The following is a 9,747-nucleotide window of genomic DNA, read 5'->3' as shown; positions in this document are numbered from 1 at the left end:
CAGATCTCACCACTGCACATGCCGGATCGTGGACGTGTGACTGTAGGACCCAGGTTTGCCCTGCTGAGCCTCGGCCTTGCTTCGCTCTGTTTCCTGTCTACCTGCATTTAATGGAAATATTTAATCTGTGCCATTGTAGTTTGAGACCATGTACTTTGTTTTTTGATTTTTTTTTTTTTTTTTTTTTTTACTAGTGCTCACAACTAAGCATTTAACTTGAGTTTCAGAGAGACGCTGGACTTGGACTTTCGAGCAATGTGGGAATTGTTGAGCCTGGGGAAATAAACTGGCGTGTTTTCAGTTGTATGCAGGATAGTTTGGTGTGATTGTGACTGTGTTATTTTATCCCCTTGGAGATTAAATGTGGTTTAAAGGGGTGTGTTAGGGTGTCACACTGACAAGGGGAAGATTTGTGGTTGCTAATCTTGGATGTCAACTTGGTTTTCTTTGAACTAGAAAGTAAGGATGACACTTGAAATAGAAAATTTGCATCTGAGTTCAGTTCCCAGTACAAAAAAAAAAAAAAAAGAAAAAGAAAACTTGCAACATAACACTCCAGATTTAGTGGAGCTCCTGTGTGGGAGACCACCCTGTCCTACCAGTCCCAGGCCCCTGCCCCTGGGGCCACCCGTGGGGAGCCAGCCCACTACTCAAAGCCTTCCCTACCCAGAAGCTGCTCTTAGGGACCTGGGCCGGACAGTTTGTTTGCCTGGCCTGAGGGCGGAGGAGCCCGAAGGACAAAGAGACACTCAGTTTAGCGCTTGCTGGGCAGCTGGGGGCTCTTGGCTCTAGTATCTGGCCCTTCCACCCTTTGTTCACTCAAATACATTACAAATAATTAAACACCAGGTTCATCTTCCTTCCAGTGTCCATCTAGCCCATGTCCAGGCAGACAACTTGGAGTTAGCTGCACCAACTTTCTCCTTCGTGCGCACAGAGGAGGCCAAGCAAGCCTCAGCGCCCCTCTGGTCTCCCACATTCCTGGTAACTTCTGTCATCTCAACTTGTACTGCAGTCCTTACCCCCTTTCTGGTATAAATTTGTGCCATCAATTCTGGGTTCAGTATAATTCACAGAAATAGTATTCATTCCTCCTCTCATCCATACTTTAATCTTAAAAATACCATATGCCAGAAAATGGGCTTATGAAATACTTGACATTGTAACTTTTCTCATTTTCATAATCTATGAATTATGGGAGGATTACAGAGGTGATGGAAATAAAATACTGAGTTCATATTCAATAAATGTTACTTTGGATTTTTCTCTTTTAATTGACAATGTGGTCATTCCTACAAGAAGAACTGGGGCTAGTGGAAAAGAGAGTTGGGACCTGAGTTCTGCTGGATCATTACTTTTTTTTTTTGGTGGAACCGGTGATTGAACTCAGGCCCTTGTGCTTGCCAGACAAGCACGTATTCTACCAAACCATCTTCCCAGCCCCCTGGATCAGTACTCTGAAAGACAGCTCTCAGACTCGTTGCTGGAAAAGGCCCACTTTTTATATTGTTTTGTCAGCTCCATTATGAAATTCCCCCCAATATCAATACATCTATTCCTGCAACGTGGACAATGAGAGCAGCCTAAGTGGGCATTTAGTGAGGCTAACAGCAGAAGTCAAGTCTCCTCACTGGCTTCGTAGCTTCAGAGCAATTTTGTTCGAGGAGTCAGCATAGTGAGATAGCCTGATAACGCTCGCCAACTCTCAGTCTCACCCCCTCACTAGTTTGAAAAGAACTGGGCAAATCTGTGGAAAGAATTTGAGAACTGATATCTAAGCACCATTCTTAGTGTCATATTTATCAAAAATTGTTTCCAAGACTAAAGACAGTTTACTGCCTAGTTCAGTCTAATTCAAAATAGACTTCCCCAACATTCTCAGAGAACATAGAAAATAAATGCGACATTAAGATCAAAGGAGCTTCGAAGCTGGCCTACTTGAAGTACTGGAGCTGAGTGCTCTCTCTCACCAGAGACCCCCCAGCCCGCGCTGTGCCGTCCACAGGCCCCCCAGTGCTTCCTGGCTCCCCTGCGCCTGCAGGACTTGCTGGCTGGAGCTGGATTCTGCATCTGGCACAGTGAAAATAAACACTTGGCCTGTTTTCCCAACACCGAGGATGAGCGCTGCCTCCAAGGTCGTTCTCTTTACTAATTATACACTTTGTTCTAGACTGCATGTTGCGGTGTGGTTCCGGCTGGTCTTGAGCTCACCATGCAGCCCAGGCTGGCCTCGAGCTCAGGGTGACGCTGCTGCTTCAGCCTGCCAACTGCTGGGAGGACGGGCGTGCACCACTGTGCCTGGACCATAATTATCCATTTCAATTTCTTTAAAGACAAGATGCTCTTATGATTTTCAGTAAATGGCACTCGTGCAATGGAGCCAGGCATCCTACAGATGGAAAGGCATTTGACTGAGCCCAGGAACTCCTGCCTCACCACAGAGAAGGGACAGCATGCTCCAGGCCCCATGGGAAATGTCTCCTCTCCGACTGGCGGCTCGTGGCAGCGGAGTTCAGCACAGATGGTATGAGATTTCAAACAACTCATCCTCCTGCCCCACTCATTGACTTGATCCAGGTCCACTCATGCTAACTGCCCCTGGAAGCCCCTCAGCACAGCTCTGCCATGTGCCTCTCCAGACAGCTGGAAGGTTCTGGAAGGGCCATGCTGAGGTCAGCTGGGGTAGATGCTGCATTATGTCTAGGGTTGCTGGGTTTCCCACCCTTCGTGATTGCAGGCTGGGCATTCTGGGGCAGTGTGCTTCTACATTCACACATCAGTATTTGGAAGGAGTCCACGGGAACTGGAGGGATCAATAGCTGATCTAGTCTCAAAGAAATGACTGCTCAGCTGTTTTGGCAGTGTTATGGCTTGTGTTTAGTTGTCCCCCCAAAGCCCCATGCAGTCATGGGGTCGACTGCTAGAGTCTGTGATGAGCTCCTGATCCGCTGGGATTATGGGTGTGAGTGCTGCCCCAGCCTGGGCGGACAGCCTGAATGCAACACAAGGGAGACAGACTCCCTCTCTGTCGCCGCTGCTGCTGCTACGCTTCACATTTGCTCCTGCTGTTTGCTGTTTTCTGCCATCGCGAGTTTCTGCCCTCTGCCATGTGCCACTCCACTTTGGAGCCAGCTGAGCAGGGACTGAAACCTCCACTAACTGTGAGCTAAAGAAATCTTTCCTTCCTTCATTTTGGGTGTCAGGGGTTTGTCCCAGCAACAAGAGAAGAGTAACTGAGACAGGCAGAAAGAAATCTATGAATACATTCCATCCTGGTGCATATTTATTTTCCTTTTCTTTCATTTCTTCTCACATTGATTAGTTGATGACTACTCATTTCTCTTATAGTTCTGGGTCTTAAAGCACCAGGCTGCTTTTCATCTTTCAAATATAAAATTATTAATGCTGAATTTGCTTTGACTTGAGTATATCTTTTCTCTTTTAGCATTGGATACAAATTGTATTACAAGTTTGTATCATCTCCAGACATCTCAGAGAATGCAGTTCAGGAAATTTTCTTGAGGGGGAGATGTACAGAAGGCGTTGTTACATTTGTCAAAAGAGTGCTTGTTTTGCTATCGTTTGTTTTTCAATGAGAAACCTTGATGGAGTCCATGTCTTCCTTTACTGGCAGCTCATAGAGCATGTGGTCCACGAAGTTGGTTCCCCCATGGGACAATCACCAAGCCAAGAATCGAAGCCCAGCTTGAACCACAAGATGCTGCGACACACCTGAGTTGTTGATAATAATGCCTGAGAGCAGCTGTGAACCTGGCCTGCTGTCTCTGGGCAGCCACGCATTCACTTGTGTTTGTGAACCAGTGCTACCCATGTAGCTCCAGGTGAAGAGAATTAAATTCTGTATCTGCTCGGAGGACCTGGAACACCCTGGCTGCTAGCTGCACCTGAGGTGATACAGAAATGGTCTTTGATGAAACCTCAAATTCTTGTGTTTTCTTGCCCTTGGCTTTTAAATCTACAAACAGAAAGATACATGGTTGCTTGAAGTTGCTTTTACTTAGACTCCATGTAATTAAATTTTTATGTATCCGTCTAGGAAGAAGGACATCAGGTCCACAGTGTGTTATGGGATGGCTGTGTGCTCAGAAAGATCAAAAGCATGCGTGTGGGCAGAAAAGGGGAGGGGAGGCGGGAGTTCTAGCCAGACGTCCTGCTCCTGCCTCCCCGGAACTGTGCAGTGGTCTAAGCAGAGCACAGACAACCCTTGGGATTGGGAGAGTCCTCAGGTTAAAGTAATAAACATGTGAGGATTCGCATTTATACCAGAGGGACAGGGAGAAGGGCGATCTCCGAGAGAACAGTGCCACGTGATGTCTACGTCCTTTTTGGCATCCTTTCATGTTTTAACTCAATAAGCAGCCTATGAAAGTCCATTCTCAAGTCAAATAAAAAGATGAACATACCCAGAGGCTGGGAGCCTTGTGGGACCTGCTGGCTGTGAGGACGCCTTGGGAGCTCTCTGTCCTGCTATCCTCTTCCACTGATAGGTTTCTGATTTTATTCTGGAAGTGCGCTCTGGCCCAAGCCTCCAGCCCATGAGGAAGGCGCCATTGTGTACACCTCGTCAGGTGAAGGCAAGAGAACAAGGTGCGCTGAGAAACAAACTCTGCACGCACGGAACTGCATTTGGGGGCTGGACACGTGAACCCTCGCTCCGCCTCGGGCGGATTGCGCTTTCCCTCGGGAAGAAGGTGCCTCCCTCAGAGCCTTTTTGTTCATTTGGATGCTAGTTCCATCTCTCACTAGTGAAATATTAATTCTTCAGGGTAGGATTTTGGTAAACAAGAATCTGGACCCCAATTTGGGGCAGGGGTTTGGGCAGTTCCCTGCAGACGCTGGCTCCCTCACCACACCGCCCCCTCACAGCTCCTCGATGAGATTTCATGTGGTGTTTGTTTTAAAGCAAGGACTTTCTGATCGTTTTTATTTTTCTTCCTTTTTCTTTGCTTGCTTTTCCTGACTTCCTTGAAACAAAAGAGCAATGCCTTGGGATGATTTGGTCTTTAGCCTTCTGTCTCCTTAATGCAAACTGTACGTCTTCAGCCTTTTCATTTTTGCATTCTCTAAGAAAAATATATGTTATTTGCTAAGCATCTTTCAAGAATCTGACTTTCTGATCCACATCTTAAAATTATATTTCGAAATCTTCAAAAGCTCCCCCGTTTTTATCTTTGCCTTCCCTTTGGAAACCTTAGCACCTTCATCTTGCTGGAGCTGCAGTTTCCAAATGTCAGGGACAGTTTATGTCACCTTAAGCAAAGGATTTCAAGTGAACACATTTTTTCAAATCTTTATATCTTTTGGCCAAAATTATGTTCTCTTGAAAGAGTCCTCGAGGTGACTCTTTCCCCAAACTTGTCCTGTAACTACTGACCTCAAAGGACTCTTCCCACCCCTGCTCTTCTTTTTCACTTGGGTGGCATGTGTCCATCCCAGACCCCCTTCCTGTCTCCGCACTTGCGTTTGCCCCTCCCACACTGGGTTGGAAAATATTGCTGTTGCCAGCAGAACTGCACAGCCCCAGAAAGCTTTGCAAATCCAGCTTCAGCTTTTAACACTCGAAAGGAGGCCAAATTCCCAGGCCCTTCTAAAAAGCCATAACCTTGTCCACTCTGAGCTATTTACCAGGTGTTGGGCTGGTCATGGCAGATGCTCTCCAGACAGAAGGGAGAGATGAAGATTGGAAGATGAAAAATAAAAAGGGTCAGAGGTCAGGTAGGCAAATTTCTGAGACATGAGAGAATTTCTGGGAAAAGGGAGAACTCTGTCTCCAAGAATTCCACTCCTTGTCCTCCTGTACATATGGCTCATTCTTTGGTTTGAGTCTCAAAGTGGCCAAAACAGAGACAAGAAGCAATGTGGCAGGTGAGTTCCATCCAGAGTGTTCCCGTGAAACATCAGTTGTGTCCAGACTTGAGCATTTATACATGACGCCTTTTACGATTGTCACACCTAAGGCACTTCCATTTGTTTGTCTGAGACAGGGTCTATGTAGTGCAGGATGGCCTTGGACTATGTATCCCAGGTTGGCCTCAAACTCATGACAATCCTCCTGCCTCAGCCTCCTGACTGCTGGGGTTACAGGCTTTCACCACCATGCCCAGCTGAAGGATGTCCCTTTAAACTCATCCCTTTAAAATAAATTCATGCCTTTCAGGGGCTCACTGGAAAACAGCTGGGAAGACAGAGTTTCCTGCTGCCCAGCTCTGCTGCTGCCCTCACTGGGCTCCTGTGTGGGGTTGTGCCTCTCGTATTTAGCTACAGACCTCTGGGATACGAAGCAAGCCACAGGACAGATGGCATCAGATTTCCTCAAAAAATGTGGAAGGATTGAGAGAAATGACCACTAACTTAAAATGCTGTGTAATTAATAACGTAAGGGTTATATTTTCAATAGGAATGCAAAAGCCCCACTTTTGTATACCAGAACCCAAGCGCGGAGATCTTGCTTTTTAGGGTCAAGCTGTTGCCTCGATTTATCTGGTTGGTAAATGGCTTGAACAAAACGTCTCAGATCCTGCTGCTTACACGTATTTAATTGTTTATCTATGAATGAGTGGAAGGTTAAAAGCCCTATTAAAAAAGTACATAATTTACTTTTCTCAGAGATAGGTATTCCATTGCTATTCAGATATTGTAGGTGCATGAATGAAGGACCATTTTGTAGTGAAAAAAATATATCTGTATATACAAAATAGCATAGATATATAGCTACTTAGTTCAATGAGAAGAAAGTATTGAACTAGTAGTGTTTAGACAAGATATTATGTCTACATCTTGTATTCTGAATAACTACTACAAAAACAATATGCAATGTATTATTGTAACTGTCCTACTAACCTGTTTTGAAATGTCTCATTGCTACTTCTTTCTCAGTAAAATTAGTATTAAAAAAGTACATTGTAATCACAAAAAGGACATCATTCTTCATGAATAGTCAGTGTCCCCTATGTTAAATAAGAGGATGCGTGAGGAGAACGACAGCAGTTCGGGTTGTGGCACGCTGGATGTGGAGGACCTGCCTGCCCAAGAGCCGGTGTTCTCCAAATCTGTTTACTTTCTTCCGTATAAGTATCACTTCCAACTTCAGCTGGTGGCCCAGGCATCTCCAGGTGTCTGTTTTCCTGGGAAGGCATTTCCACTCACTGTAGATTTGCAGCTGTCCTCAGCCCCACCCCTCGGCCCAGGGCGCAGGGCCAGCAGCAGGGTGAAGGTGTCACCTGTGCTTGTCTTTAGAAAGGAGAGAAGGGACCAGTGCTGTGCAGACCTAAGCAAACTGCAGCCTACTGTGGTTCCTGTGAGCACAGACAGCGAGTGCCAGAGGAGGACTACGGTGGGCTCAGAAAAAGTGCGGACAGAGACTCTTAGGTCAACTCTGCAAATTCACTGAGGTTGTGTTTTAAAAACTTGGAGGAGAGCACCTTCCATGTGGTGAGGGTAATTCCTTGATTTGACAGCGTCAGGTTTATTGGAGCACGGGCCCAACACTGACCGAGTGCCTACTCCAGCGATCCTGATTGTCTTTGGTAGACATAGTTAAACCCCACTGTACAGATGAGAAACCTGAGTTTCCCGGAGAAAAGGGGGATGGTTACAGCACAATCACCATGTAGTGACTCTACCTACAGCGGCTCAGCGGAAGTTGGTTGGAAGTTAACCCAGTTTGGGGGAAACTGTATAGACTCAAACACAGAGTAAGAGGGAGACAGAATTAAGGGTGTGGAGTCAGAGCCAGTTTACAGGTAAATTAATTTGGGGGGACCACTTCCTTTCCTATTCCATGCCAGTTATTGTGGGTCAGTAATCAATGTGTCCAAAAATGTGCACTTGTGATGGTTCCACTTGGGGTGTTTCAACTTAATGATGATGTGAAAGCCACACACGTGCAGCACAGATGGACACAGAACTTCCACTTTCTGGGCCGGCCAGATGGCTCAGCAGGTTGGGGTTCCAACCGCAGCGTGCCGTGCTGGCCAGGCCCCCGGGGCGCACTGAGTCGGCGATTGAGACTGGCTGTGGTGGTGCAGGCCTATAATCCCAGTGCTCAGGTGGCTGAAAACAGGAGGATCACTATGAGTCTGATTTGTATTAGTGAGACCCTATACTAAAAGTACAAGAACAACAACAACAACAAAAAAAGAATTTCCACTTTCTGTCTTTTCCCAGGCGAACAGCCTACGGTTCAGTCTCTGGGACACCGGGCAGCAGCTGGGACCTCACGAGGGAAAGGACCAGAACTGCGGGGCGCTGTGCTGCAAGTCTGGGGGTGGGGCAGCTTAGGCTTGATGGGCGCACTTACTTCACTGTTCAGCTTGGTGGCGGCTCACCTTGGGAACTCGAGTTGCAGCTTGTGGGGGCACTCCGGGCTCTCTGGTAGCCGAGGGGAGGGGGCTGCGGAATTCTGGGGCAGCCCTTGTGCACCACAGATCCTTCTGCCAGACGCAGTTGTGAGCATGTCTGTTGGCCAAATGGAGATCTGTGATTAGCTCCAGTGGCCTGGGACATGGAGTGGACGTGGAGTGTGACGCCCTCTCCTGCCCGCAGGGCAGTTAGCAAGCAGGTCCTCCGGATGCCACCGGGCCCTCTGCTTCCCTGCCTAAAGGCACCTTCTTTATTTCTACTTGCTGCTTGTCCTCCAGGGGCGTTTCCAACACCAACTCCTCTTTGCCCCCCTTTTTATTGGTATGTGTCTGTGACCCCTAGTGAATGCGTTCCTCATGCACACATCGCGCCTTGTCCTCTTTCCTTCTTTCCCAGCCTCCCCCATCCTTTGCCTCCTTAGAGCTCCCTCCCACCTCCACAGAGTCCCTCTCCCTGGATCTGGGCATCGTGTAAGAGAAGCCACAGGACAGTTACTTGCTGTCTCCGATTTCCTTGGCTTAGCACTAGGGCTTGCTCTTTCCCTTCTAGAATCTTCTGAAAGATAATCATGTTACAGTGCCCTGCAGGTCCCTGTGTAGAGCAACTCACAGCAGCTAAGCACTGGAAACAGTCTGCATGTGCACCAATGGACGACTGGATGAAGGAGACATTATTACAGACATGGAGCACTGCTGTCATGAGGGAGGATGATTTTGAATCACTTGTAGGAAAAGGGATGCGCCTTGAGATGCCTGCTTTTCTTTGCAGGGGGCCTGGCCCTCTTCATGCGCGGGGCAGGGCTCCCAACCCAGCCTCTCCTAAGGAAGCACCAAGGCCATGCACTCAGAGAAGGAAACGTCTCCTGATCACCAGCCTAGGAGGCCGCATTGATCATAATCTCAGCATCGTTGCAGCAATGCCAGTGGCAGCCCACCAGGGTTGGGCCTCTATGAAATCTATTGATCCCCACTGGCTGGACTCAGGCCATGCAGGTGGAGGGATCCAGACATAGCCAGGAAATGCAGGGGTGACACCAGCTGCCCATGCGCGAGCGCCCTCCCCAGGGGGTCTGTAGCTAGCAGGATCCATGTTGGGTTTCCTCACAGCATCCAGGAAATGCCAGGGAATCTACAATGTGTGGCTGAGAGGCAGGAGGGTGTGGGTGCACAATGCCCTGGATCCCCCTCTCGCAAGGCCTGGCGGCTACTTAATGGGGCTCAAAGGGGAACTGCATGGATCACTCACAGTGGTCCCTGGCTGGGCTAGATCACTCACAGCGGTCACTGGCTAGGCTGGATCACTCATGGTGGTCCCTGGCTGGGCTGGATCACTCATGGTGGTCCCTAGCTGGGCTGGATCACTCAC

Source organism: Octodon degus, unplaced genomic scaffold (assembly GCF_000260255.1).
Source record: "Octodon degus isolate 3935 unplaced genomic scaffold, OctDeg1.0 scaffold00075, whole genome shotgun sequence".
Lineage (NCBI taxonomy): Eukaryota > Metazoa > Chordata > Mammalia > Rodentia > Octodontidae > Octodon > Octodon degus.
This window is presented reverse-complemented; position numbering follows the sequence as displayed.